This window comes from Mandrillus leucophaeus, unplaced genomic scaffold (assembly GCF_000951045.1).
Source record: "Mandrillus leucophaeus isolate KB7577 unplaced genomic scaffold, Mleu.le_1.0 Scaffold52, whole genome shotgun sequence".
Classification (NCBI taxonomy): domain Eukaryota; kingdom Metazoa; phylum Chordata; class Mammalia; order Primates; family Cercopithecidae; genus Mandrillus; species Mandrillus leucophaeus.
The window spans coordinates 8,370-21,691 of record NW_012105586.1 but is presented as its reverse complement, the minus strand read 5'-3'; positions in this window follow the sequence as shown (position 1 = coordinate 21,691).

Below are 13,322 nucleotides of genomic sequence, written 5' to 3'. Positions count from 1 at the left end.
CTGAATCACCAAAGGTCCCTGGAGCCTCCCCTTGGGGGAGGGGACTAAGGTAGGGAAGGTGCTGGGATGTGCTGGACTCCCATCTCTCATTTCGATTTTAATCCGAGTGGTGGTACGACTTTCATTGGTTTCACCTGCCTTTTTTCATAGAACAGATTCCCTGGCTTAAAACAAAAAAGAAGTTTCAAACTCACTGATTCCAAGAAAGTGGTGCAAGAAGGAAGGTGGGGACTGCTGTGGGCTTAACAGCCTCCCCTCTTGCTCAGAACGGCTCACCCATCCTGCTCTTTCTTTCCCCTCTGCTAGTTGACTGCCTGAATCACAGCTCAGCGACCAGAAACAATGTCCCGTTCACCCCCTCCAAAGCCCAGAGTCCAAGGTTCTCACCCTAGTTCACCAAAACCCCAGACCCACCCTCACTCCTGGTGCTTAAGTCCTGGCATGACTCAGGCACTGGAGAGATGATAAAATTCACAGTCTGAGGACATTCCGGAGACTTACTGCCTTACTTCCAAAGGGCAGTGATTGTCGTTATGCTGAAATGAACTGCTTTCCTGGTCGAAAAACATGTATTTTTAAAAAGCTTAATTTCACTCCTTTCTCCAAAATGAGAATCAAGTTATAACTGTGGCCCAGTACCTTGAGAGCTTTCCCCGTTTTTATACTTTGTAGAATCCTTAATAATACAAAAATTGCCCAGAGCATTTCACACTGAGTTATGAAGTCATTAACATTTCTGGGATAAACACAGTACCCCAGGAAAAGTTATTAGACATAGGGGGGAAATGAGACACATTGAAAAGGCCCCATGTCTAGCAACTATAGACAGAAAATTCACCTGTTTCTGGTTAAAGGCAGGAGAAATGCTCTCCAAATCCCACATGCAGACGGAGTAGCCTTTTCTCAGCCAACCAACTTGGCATATTGGATATTGGTACATTTTGAAGAATCAGCACCTTCCTGTCCCAAGGCCAGCAATCTTTCCAAACTCACGGCTCTGCATCACCCTCAAGGTCCTGGTATTTATGATTGTGTCGGCAACAGGATGGCTGTACCCCGACACCACAGTCTATCAGACCCATAATAAATTTTATCTGGCTGCACTGTTTGCTTTTAACTTAGCAGAGGGATCCATCCTATTTGCTCCTTGCTTGCCCCCCACCCACCCCACATCTCCTGTGTCCACCTGTCCTTCACAATTTTGCTCAGGTGTCATGTGCTTCACGGAGACTTCCAAACAGTCTACAATCCATAATTTCTCTCCTTTTGATAAATGACTCTGGTATATTTTACCAGACATTTTTGTGTGGGGGACTTAAGCAGAGAGTACCTTGATTATTCTCTAATTCTTTCACCTGTCTGCTCACATACGAGAATCAGGGTTCTAGAAGGAATCTGAGGGATTGTTGTCCAAACTTGCAAAGAAGCATCATTGCCTCTCTGACTGCATCCCCAGATAATAAAGATAAGCACTCAAAGTTTATAAATGATCTCAAAAGTTCTGTTTCTTTTATTATTATTATTATTATACTTTAAGTTCTAGGGTACATGTGCACAACATGCAGGTTTGTTACATATGGATACATGTGCCATATTGGTGTGCTGCACCCATTAACTTGTCATTTACATTAGGTTTATCTCCTAATGCTATCCCTTCCCCCTCCCCCCTCCCCACAATAGGACCCGGAGTGTGATGTTCCCCTTCCTGTGTCCAAGTGATCTCATTGTTCAATTCCCACCTATCAATGAGAACATGTGGTGTTTGGTTTTTTGTCTTTGTGATAGTTTGCTGAGAACGATGGTTTCCAACTGCATCCGTGTCCCTACAAAGGACACAAACTCATCTTTTTTTTGTGGCTGCATAGTATTCCATGGTGTATATGTGCCACATTTTCTTAATCCAGTCTGTCACTGATGGACATTTGGGTTGATTCCAAGTCTTTGCTATTGTGAATAGTGCTGCAGTAAACATACGTGTGCATGTGTCTTTATAGCAGCATGATTTATAATCCTTTGGGTATATACCCAGTAATGGGATGGCTGGGTCAAATAGTATTTCTAGTTCTAGATCCTTGAGGAATCACCACACTGTTTTCCACAATAGCTGAAGTAGTTTACAGTCCCACCAACAGTATAAAAGTGTTCCTATTTCTCCACATCCTCTCCAGCGCCTGTTGTTTCCTGACTTTTTAATGATTGCCATTCTAACTGGTGTGAGACGGTATCTCATTGTGGTTTTGATTTGCATTTCTCTGATGGCGAGTGATCATGAGCATTTTTTCATGTGTCTGTTGGCTGTATAAATGTCTAGAAGGAAACCTAGGTAATACCATTCAGGACATAGGCATGGGCAAGGACTTCATGTCTAAAACACCAAAAGCAATGGCAACAAAAGCCAAAATTGACAAATGGGATCTAATTAAACTAATGAGCTTCTGCACAGCAAAAGAAACTACCATCAGAGTGAACAAGCAACCTACAGAATGGGAGAAAACTTTTGTAATCTACTCATCTGACAAAGGGCAAATATCCAGAACCTACAAAGAACTCAATCAAATTTACAAGAAAAAAAAAACCAAACAACCCCATCAAAAAGTGGGCAAAGGATATGAACAGACACTTCTCAAAAGAAGACATTTATACAGCCAAGTTCTGTTTCTTTATGAGTTTTCCTTAGCCTAAACTGTACTGGGGTTGAGTCCTGCTCAGTACCCAATGAAACCCTTTCCAGAAAGATGAGATCAAGGACGGAGGTGCATCCAGGCAAGAATAACCCCACTCTCCCATCCTGAATCTGCAGCAGACATTATGGATTCACACAATGCTCTTTTCTTCTGAGGCTAGACTCAGCTTTGGAAACCTTCTCATTAAAGTTCTCCAACAGGCCATTTCCAATTGCTGTTGACACATGAATAAAAACATACATTCCATGTCCAGGGCAGTCCGTGGAAAGCAATTCAACTCCAAGTGCATGTGATTCTTGAAACATCCATTAAAGCTGTAGCACTGGCTGGGGGCAATGGTTCATGCCTGTAATCCCAACACTTTGGGAGGCTGAGGCAGGCAGATCACCTGAGGTCAGGAGTTCGAGACCAGTCTGGCCAGCATGGCAGAACCCCATCTCTACTAAAAATACAAAAATTAGCTGGGCGTGGTGGCAGGTACCTGTAATTCCAGCTACTGGGGAGGCTGAGGCATGGGAATCACTTGAACCAGGGAGTTGGAGGTTGCAGTGAACCAAGATCACACCACTGAACTCCAGCCTGGCCACAGAGTGAGACTCTGTCTCAAAAAAATAAAAAACAAAAATAAAAATAAATTTAAAAAAAAAAAAGAAATACACGGGACTGCAGCTTGCATGCCACGGAGAATGGATGGATGCTCCTCCCTGTTCTGCATGTCTGAGATGCTTCAGCCTGGACTTTAACCCTCCCTAATTTGTCTATCACAGTGTCAACAGTGATCATCTGTGGCCATACAGAACTCAAACACCAACTGAAAACAAGGAGAGCCAGTTTTCCCACTGTGGGACCAAATCAGGAACCCAGATCACCAAGGCAACTTGTTGAAAATAGAATAGCCTATAAATATGTGTTCAATGGAATGACCAAAAGCTCTCTGGGGCAGCCAAAGCAATCTCTTAATTAACTTGAACTAGGACTCCCTAATTACTGGAGCAGGCTATAGAAGGCATCAGCTGTACAGTGCCTCTCCAGTTGGCTTGGGTAACATGCAGGCTAGAGCATGGTCAACCCAATCCGGGCATGAGTCACAAATAATTTGTTATTAGTAATGACCAAGGGTTCAACACTGAGTAATGACTTCTCGTCTTCCTGGTTTAAATCATTTGGAATGGATTTGAGGTTATCCATACCAAATGTCCTCTGACTGTCATTTCCCTACATTTTTATGAGTGGGGAAAGAAGGAGTCTGCCTGTGCAAGACAGCTGCTCATGTGAATGTCCCTTACCACGTGTGTCTGGGGAGAATGGATGAGGTCCTGGAGGCTCTGGTACTGTTTTGATTTTTCAGATCTGTGATCCACTCTTTGGGAAGAGACTAATAGTTGTCAGATGTGTATGCCTTACAGTGAGTCTCCACTGGAGTCACAGATGGTGACTTTTGACATTGGGATAGGCAGGTTGAGGAGTGTTAAAGCTCAGGGCTGAGATAGCTCAGAAATGAAGAAGAAGGAGGAAAATCAATTGGTCCTCCACAGAAAAGTTGAAGTCAGCCAGGCATGGTGGTTCACGCCTGTAATCCCAGCACTTTGGGAAGCTGAGGCGGATGTACCATCTGAGGTGAGGAGTTCAAGACCAGCCTGGTCAACATGGTGAAACACCATCTCTACTAAAAATACAAAAATTACCCAGACATGGTGGTGCATGCCTGTAGTCCCAGCTACTTAGGAGGCTGAGGCAAGAGAATCGCTTGAACCCAGGAGGCAGAGGTTGCAGTGAGCTGAGATCATGCCACTGCACTCCAGCCTGGGTGACACGAGCGAAACTCAGTCTCAAAAAACAACAACAGGCGGGGCGCGGTGGCTCAAGCCTGTAATCCCAGCACTTTGGGAGGCCGAGGCGGGTGGATCACGAGGTCAGGAGATCGAGACTATCTTGGCTAACATGGTGAAACCCCGTCTCTACTAAAAATACAAAAAACTAGCCAGGCGTGGTAGCCGGCGCCTGTAGTCCCAGCTACTTGGGAGGCTGAGGCGGGAGAATGGCGTGAACCCGGGGGGCGGAGCTTGCAGTGAGCTGAGATCGCGCCACTGCATTCCAGCCTGGGAGACACAGAGAGACTCCGTCTCAAAAAACAACAACAACAACAACAACAACAAAAATAACGTTGAAGTCAGCCACTCTGGTTTGTTTCTCCCTCTTTGGTTCTCTCTTTCTTCCAATCTCTGGCATCTCCTGGTACAGTAGATGTTCACTAGACTGTGAGCTCTGAGACAGTGTAGATGGCACCTGACTTGTTCTGTGTCATAGCCCAGCACTAGCATGGTGTCTTGCATCTAGAAGGTACTCAGTAAATATTTGTTGAGTGAACATTTTTCTTATGCTGGTGGATAAATGTCCACAAACCTCCAGTTTACACTCCAAATAACAGTCCACAGAGCCTGAATTTTGAGAAAGTTCCCAAATCAAGACGTTTCCAATTCTCTGCAACCATCAGGGAGCCATACTCCTTCAGGACCCTGCTGAACCCATGCAGGCCACTACTATCCAGCAAAATGTTGAGCAATGATGGAAATGTTCTGTATCTGCTCTGTCCAATACAGTAGCCACTACCTTCATGTCACTCTTGAGCACGTGAAACATGGCAGTGTGATTGGGGAAATGAATGCTGAATTTTATTTCATTTTAATTTTTACAACTTTAAATCTAAATGCGTTGCCATCACAGCTACTGGGTATGATCTTGAACAGCACAGACTTAGTCTGATGGGCACTAACCAGCTGCTTCCTAACCATTGGGGAATCTGGCTTCCAATTTGATCCCTGCCACTCATTCCCAGTAGCCCCAGTGTGGTCATTTGAATTTGCAAGCCTCAGTTCCTACAGTTCCTGAAATGAGGGTGATTGTATTGCCTGTTCTCCCTGCCTCGCCAGGTTGGTGGGAAGATCCTATAAGATGCTGAAAATGCTTTGCAAAGGTGGAAGAGCTGTTTGGATCTCAGTTATCAGTTTCCCTATCCTTCCCAGTTCTCATGTTCACATTTTCACTCTTGTCTCTTGATAGCACAAGGCTTAACTTCAAGGAGCAATAGAGGGAAGAGGAGTATCTAGCCCCCTGGTAACCTGATGGAGGCCATGCCCTCATGTTCAAGCTTTTTTTGGTTGGAAGTAATGAAAACTCATGCAAACAAGCACAAATAATAAATGGGGGTTATTATGCAGAAAGAGACATCTGGGGAATCCAAGGGCAGGCATCTTTGGGTGGGGACATAGGTAGATTTAAAGTCCAGTTGGATCACATTGAACCCTCTGCTATGTGACTTACTCATTGATGAGTGGCCAAGGACCTGAGGCATCTGAACTTAGATCTTGCTTTATACCCACTGCATCAAAGATATGTATCTGAGAACAATATATGGAGCCAGAAATTACAATTTTCCATCCAGACACAACTGTCTGATTAGTATATTAGACAAATTACTTTTCTGTGTGCCTTGCTTCAGTTTGTTTTTCTGAAAATGTGTATGATAAAACATCTCACTAGAGGGAGTGTGTGATGGAAGAAGAATATATTAGGATGTCATCTATTTTAGTGCTATAACAACATACCCAAGACTGAGTAATTTATAAAGAATAGAAATTTATTTTCTCACAGTTGTGGAGGCTGGGAAGTCCAAGATCAAGACGCCAGCAGGTTTGGTGGCCTAGTGAGAGCTGCATTCTCTGCGAGGAGAAACACTGTTCTCACATGGCAAAAGGTGAGAAGGACAGCTGCTTTCATAAAAGCCTTAGTCCTAACCATAAGGGAGGAGCCCTCTTGGCTTAACCACCTCTTAAAGGCCCCTCCTCTTAATGCTGTCATCTTGGCAACACCTAAATTTTGGAGAAGACACATTGAAAACATAGCAGAGGCCCTGATGCTCCAAGCAGCTGAAATGATTTTATAAGGCTATAAGAAAGAAAAGTTCTCATTTTTTTCAAAGATATTCATCAGTAAACTGATCACTTTTAAAATTAGTCCTCCTTCTTACTTAACACCAGAGTGATAGCCCAAATATTTACCATCCAGTATAACACAACATCCACCACCATTCACAGGGACTCCTTCTACATGGAGCAGGGTCCCGGGTGCCCCTCGCTGGCCAGGAATTTACCTTTCAGTTGCTCCATTAGGGAAGGTAAGTGGATGGGGAGGAGGCCCTCTGGGCACAGTTATTCACTAAAACTTAGAGCGTTATTTTACTATTTTAACAAGGGAAGGACTATACCAGTGCAAATGAATTGAAGAGCAACCTGGCTTAAAGCTAGCATTAAGTCCCATTCCTCTATTTCCCCCAAAATGAAACAACATTTTTACTGTCAACCTCTTGCTAAGGGGAATTTCAAATATTGCAACCGATATATGAGTTCATAAAGTCAATGAAAGTGATGTAAAAGAATTATGTAAGTCACACTTCAGGCAAGACACTGACAAAGGATATGGCAGAATTTGACCAGTCATTATTGACAAAGATGATGATAAGAAATATGCTTCAAATGAGAATGACTGCAAAATGTAATGTTGTATCCTCAGTTGGATCCTGTAGTAATAAAAAGACATTTTTGGAAGAACTGATGAAATCTAAATAAAGTCAGTAGATTTGAGTTGCTAGTAATGTACCAATGTGAACTTCTTAGTTTTGACAAATGTCCCATGGTTCTGTGAGATACTAACATTGGGGGAGACGGGGTGAAGGGTCTATGGAACTCTGCATACTCTCTCTGCAACTTTTCTATAACTCTAAAATTGTTCTAAAGAGAATGATTGAATATCAAAGAATTAAGAGAGGTCTTTAGAGTGGTTCATAAGACCCCCAGATATTTTTGTAAAACATGGCTTCCTTTATGATATTGCAGTGTATATCCAATGTGAAATAAAGAATGAGTATATTCTAGTTTGATGAAAAAAAAATGCCAGACTTTTTTAGGCCCTGACTTGATTCATTTTCTATTAATTCCAAGAATTAGTGCCTATTTGCCATCAGAACCTAAATTTTGTTAAATGTAAGATAACAAATTAACTTTCATAATTTTTAGCTTCATTTTTCAAAGCAAAGTCACCATCCTAATTAAGTGAATGCACTTAAAGTCATCTTTTCCTGATCTCAATGACATGTGAATAACTGGCTATGTAGACTTCCGCCATCCCCATCCCATTGTGTATGAACTCGCTCCCCATCCCCAGCTTTCCAAGTAGAATTATCTGTATTACTAGTGGAGAGAGGGATGTGAAAAGTCCAAAGGAGACGAAATTGCTTTACATAATAAAGGAACTGACAGACCCTAGAAGTGCTGCTAAGTGAAATATGATGTCACTTCACTTTATCATCCCCAGGAGACTTTCAGGGAAATCAACGTTTCGCATCAGTGCTTTGGAGGAGGAGTTGGTTTTGCTTTGAGTTTTTATGAGACCATACGGTGACACTGGCCTTCAAGCCAAATGCCAGCGTGTTCAGTTAAATGTTGAATACCCCTGCAGTTAGTAAATCCTGAGCCCCTTCCTCTCTTAGATGAGCCTGAAAGGAAGATGGGGCAGGCATTACCACCCTGTTTTGTGAAGGTGAAACTGAAGCCCTGCGGGGTTAAGCAGGCTGCCTCCCTTGTTTATGGACTGTAAACACAAATGCCTTCGTAGGCAGGGAGAGAGCTCTCAGGCTGAGTGATGCAACCATGGGGAACAAGAAAAGATATGCTCCATCCAAAGGGGGTTGTCACACAGAAAGTGTGTCCAGTGCAGCCCACTCTTCTGATTTTTCAAAAGAGGCCAGGACTCTGGATTTTTAGATCAAACTGCCCCATGACTCTTTGTTGTGTTTTGTTTTTAACATAAAACAGAGTTACCAAGTAAGCCAAGTCTGTGGTCTGTATACTTCCATGGGATGCCACTTTCCAATGTCTGGATGGGGAAAATATGAAAACTTGGGTTAATCATACTCAGGTTCCTGCCACTTTGGAAAATAAATTTACTTTGACCTAATATGAGTAATCTCTACTTTGTCCTCTACATGTTAGTAAATTCTGGGTCACTGTGTATTTATATGTCCATAAATGCATGCATATCTCTAGAGAGAGAGATTCTAACTCCCAGCTGGGTTTTTCAGCCCTCTCCCTTCTTCATCATTCTTTAAAGCCACATAAATAATTAGATGAACAAGGACGGGAGCTCTAGGTAGAGATCAAATGTAAATTCTTAACAAGACCTTGCACAGTTTCTAAGGAGTAGGCAACAGACCCAGGCACAAATATTTACCCCTCTACTCAAGTGTATAAGCTAATTATCTTTTTCAAAGAAAGTATTCAAGTGTAGCTCTCCCAAGATCCAGCTACTTCCAAGAGTTCTTGAGTTTTCTGTCAGCCGATCTCAAGGAAATGTTAACCATTTATCCTACGCTTCAACTTCCCCCAAGGATGTAGGAAGTAGCTGCAAAGTAGCCAGATTTTTGAGCTAGTAATGGCAAAGACAAAATAGATACCCAGTGTAATTTATGGGACAGACCAATGAAAAGGAAACATTTCTATGATGATTTGTGGATATACAATAAGTTCTTTCCTGGAGCATATGAATATGTGTTCTTCCCATTTTTATTAAGAAAAACACTGAGGTCAAGGCAAGTTCAGTCCCAAAAAGTGAAGGTGAATCTTGAGCTTGCATTTTCCAGTGAGGCAGTGTGGAAAGGCACCTGGGGCCAGGACATTAACCCAGAATTCACTGATAAGCCAGGTAGCCTTGACTAAATTACTCAACCCTTCGTGCTTCCTCTAAAACTGGCCAAGAGTTAGGAGAATAAATGAGATTTGCTCTGGGGAGGGCATTCAGCATTTCAGAAGACCTGGTGCCCAACTGGGGCAAAGCTTCGTTGCTATCTGAGGCTAAAGTCTCGCCACTCTTACAAGTGTTTCTGTCTGTTTCCAGCCCCTGAGTTATGGGTTCTAATCTCTCTTCATCCTCAAGTTTCAACCCCACAAGAAAAAGACATTTGTTTTCCTTTCCTTGGGCTGAATGGTTAGATAACTCCTCGGTCTCATCGTTAAAGGCGGCCTTCTATGTCACATTGAGATGTTTCATCTGATGATTGGGAGCAACCAATGGAAACTTCCACTTACTCGCCTTGACAGCCCACAAATCGGACTTCAGGGCAGAGGCCTGTTAAGGCAGTTGCCAGCCTCTCTCATACAGCATAGAGCATTTCCTCCAAAAAGCAGAGTTTGACAAATGGGCCTGGCTTACGTAACCTTATGCTAGAAACCAGTGACTCCGCAGTCTGTGTCTCAGGGATATCCTCTGAACCCACAGGCTCATTTGCTCACACAAGACCTGTGAATTCGTTGGTGCTCACAAATACGAAGTCCACCAAAAAGAACTAGGGTGTAACAACTACAAATATTTATACATATACTTCAGATTTTAAGGACCCAGAAAATCAAACATAGATGAAGCTATTTTTCTGTTTGTTTTAAATTTCAAATTGTCTTTTAGCTACAGGAAGTACACGTGCAGATTTATTACATGGGAATATTGTGTGATGTTGAGGTTTGGAGTGCAGATCCCATCACCCTGGCAGTGAGCATAGTATCAGATAGGTAGCTTTTACACCCACCCTCCCTACCCTCTAGTAGTCCACAGTATCTATTGTTCTCATAGTTATGTCCATGTGTGCTCAGTATGAAGCTATTTGTCTTTACCTCCTGCTAAACTGCAGTGCCGACTCACCCTGGGCAAGTGGGGGAACAGCAAAGTGACATGTTGCTTAAGGTCACAGTCATCACACTGCACAATTCTAATGGGAGCTGCTCACATTGTCTGGAGTGGTACTTTGCTCAGCCTGCCCAGCCAGAAGTGGCAGCCGTGCTCTTGGGTGTGGAAAAGATGGAAGGAATGGGAAAGGAAAATAGTATTGGGTTGGAGGGGTGCCTACTTGGAGGGTGTTTTCACATGTTATTGGCTGGCCAATAGCAGGATGAGAAACACAGGCTCCTAACTAACTGGGTCACTGTGGACACATCTTTATTTTTCTAAGCCTGAGTCACTCACCTTTAATTGGACTATATGACCTGTGTCATAATGTTCTTTAAAAATGCTTTATCACAAACAATGTGACTCAACGTGTACAGAAGTTAACAGTAATCTACATCCTAGGGGCAGTGGCCTGAAAATAAGTGTTCAAGATATGTGGTTGGCTGGAAATGTTGAAGGGACCTACCACCCTTGCATTAATAAGTTGCATGAATTTGGCGTGCCCTCTAACACAGTCCCTTGCAGAACAATTCCCCAAGCTTCACTGGTCTTCTAGCTCTGCTCTGGGAGATGCTTGCCTCCAAATCTGTGAACCGTGAAGTTGGCTGGTCCTGGAGTGTGCCAGTCATGCCAGGGACACATTGGAGAGCTGGAAGACAGAGTGCAGCAATGCCTGTCCATCCCATGCATTGAGCGACCCATCAGTACCTTTAGAAAATTATATCAGCTCATTAAAAGGTGACCTTCTTCAGATGGAGGGGTCCCTTTAAAGTTTAATAGCACCCCTTTTCCGTTTTTCTACAGAAGTTGCTTCATACTTGCTGCAGTGATTCAGCAGGAAGCAAATCACAAGATTATGAGTCTTGTGCAGTAGTTATTTCCATCCTAATGTGAGAACCATCCATTTTTGCAGCGTCGGGTCATTGGAGACCACCGTATTATGAGTGTTTCACACATTAGAAATTGGCAAACAGCAAGTTACATACATTAGTGCTGCTCCCATAAGAAAATAAATCAAATAAGGAATAAGATTATTAGATGACCAATTAAATGAAAGGACTACCCAGGCATTGTTAGTAAGACAATTAATTGTAGGTTTCTACTCATCTTCATACACTTTGTTGCCTATTAAGACAATGAATGGATTCTCTAAGATTGGGTCTAAAAACATGTTTAATCAGATAGCAAGGAATCATTATTTTTATGACTTTGTGAAATGCATATTTTTTCCAACCAATTTTGAATCAGGCTTTTCAAAGTTTAGGGGGAGGGAGTACAAAACCTTTCACAGAGCCCTAATTGAAATCAGAAATTTAAAGAAAAATCTCATTATAAAAAGAATCATTTGGGAAAACTAACACCCAAATCTTTCTTTGATTTGGAAAATGCCTTGAATGGAGATTTCTGAGTTGGGGGATTTGTTTTTTTCTAGATTTTCTCAAGGGATCTCAAATTCTAAGAACTAACACGCAGACAAACCACAAATTACCACTTTGAGATTTGGGGTGTTTTTTTTCTTTTCTTTTTCTTTCTTTTTTTTTTTTTTTTTGAGGCGGAGTCTTGCTCTGTCCCCCAGACTGGAGTGCAGTGGTGTGAACTCGGCTCACTGCAACCACTGCCTCCTGGGTTCACGCGATTCTCCTGCCTCAGCCTCCCAAGTAGCTGGGACTACAGGCACCCACCACCATGCCTGGCTAATTTTTGTATTTTTAGTAGAGATGGGATTTCGCCATGTTGCCTAGGCAGATCTCGAACTCCTGACATCAGGTGATCCACCCACTTCTGCCTCCAAAAGTGCTGGGATTATAGGCATGAGCCACCACGCCCAGCCTCCATGCATTTCTTTATCATTTCACCATATATGTTTATGTCTCTAAATAATACATAATTGTATTTTACATACCTTGAATACATAAGTGGAATAATACTGTATGTTTCCTTCTGTGAGTTGTTTCTAAGCTCAATATTCTATTCCAGAACCCATCCTTTTGAGCACATTGGCTGCAGTTGATTCATTCTCACTATTATAGATTATTTCATTGGATGAATACACCAAGTTTGCTTATATTCTCTTGCTGAGAATATTCTCTTTTCACCATTAAAACAGCCCTGCTGTGAACATTCTTTCGTTGTCTGCAGTACACATGTGAGGGATCTCCAGGGCATTACACAGGCGTGGAATTGCTGGGTGTTAAGATATTAGCTCCTTTAATCTCTATGCTATTGATGTTTTCCATCCATGAACATGATCAATCTCCCCGCTGAAGTCTAATTTTATGTCTTTGAATAATTTTATAATTTTATCCATAACCGGCTTGCATATATTTTACTTAATTTATTCCTAGACACTTCAGTGTTTCTGTTGCTATCCTAAACAGTTGCCTGTCTATAGGAAGGCAGTAAATTTTTATATACTGATCTTATAAAAGAGCGTACATGCTGATTTCACTTATTAATTCTAATAATTTTTCGGTAGAGTCTTTGAAGTTTTCTGTGTAGATAATCATATTATCATGTCGTTTTAGTTTCTGTCTTTCTTGCACCTTGGGTCTGACAACACCAGCTGCCTAGGCATTGTCGATGCCCCTCCTTTCTCCTTCATAGAATCCAGAATTCGATCCTCTGTACTGTGCCCAGCTAAAAATACTCAACCCACAGTCTCCCTGCAGCTGGGAGAGGACAGATGCATAGGAAACAGTTTTGGCTAATGGAATCTGGGTTTAAGTCTTTGGAAAGGAAGTCCCTTCCCAAATAAAAGACCAAACTTTGTGAGAAGAAAACTTTTGGGGCTCCCCTTATCCATACCTGTGGCCCAGACACAGGATGGTATTGGCCAGAGATTACTTTGTGTTCATATCTCCTCCTGAG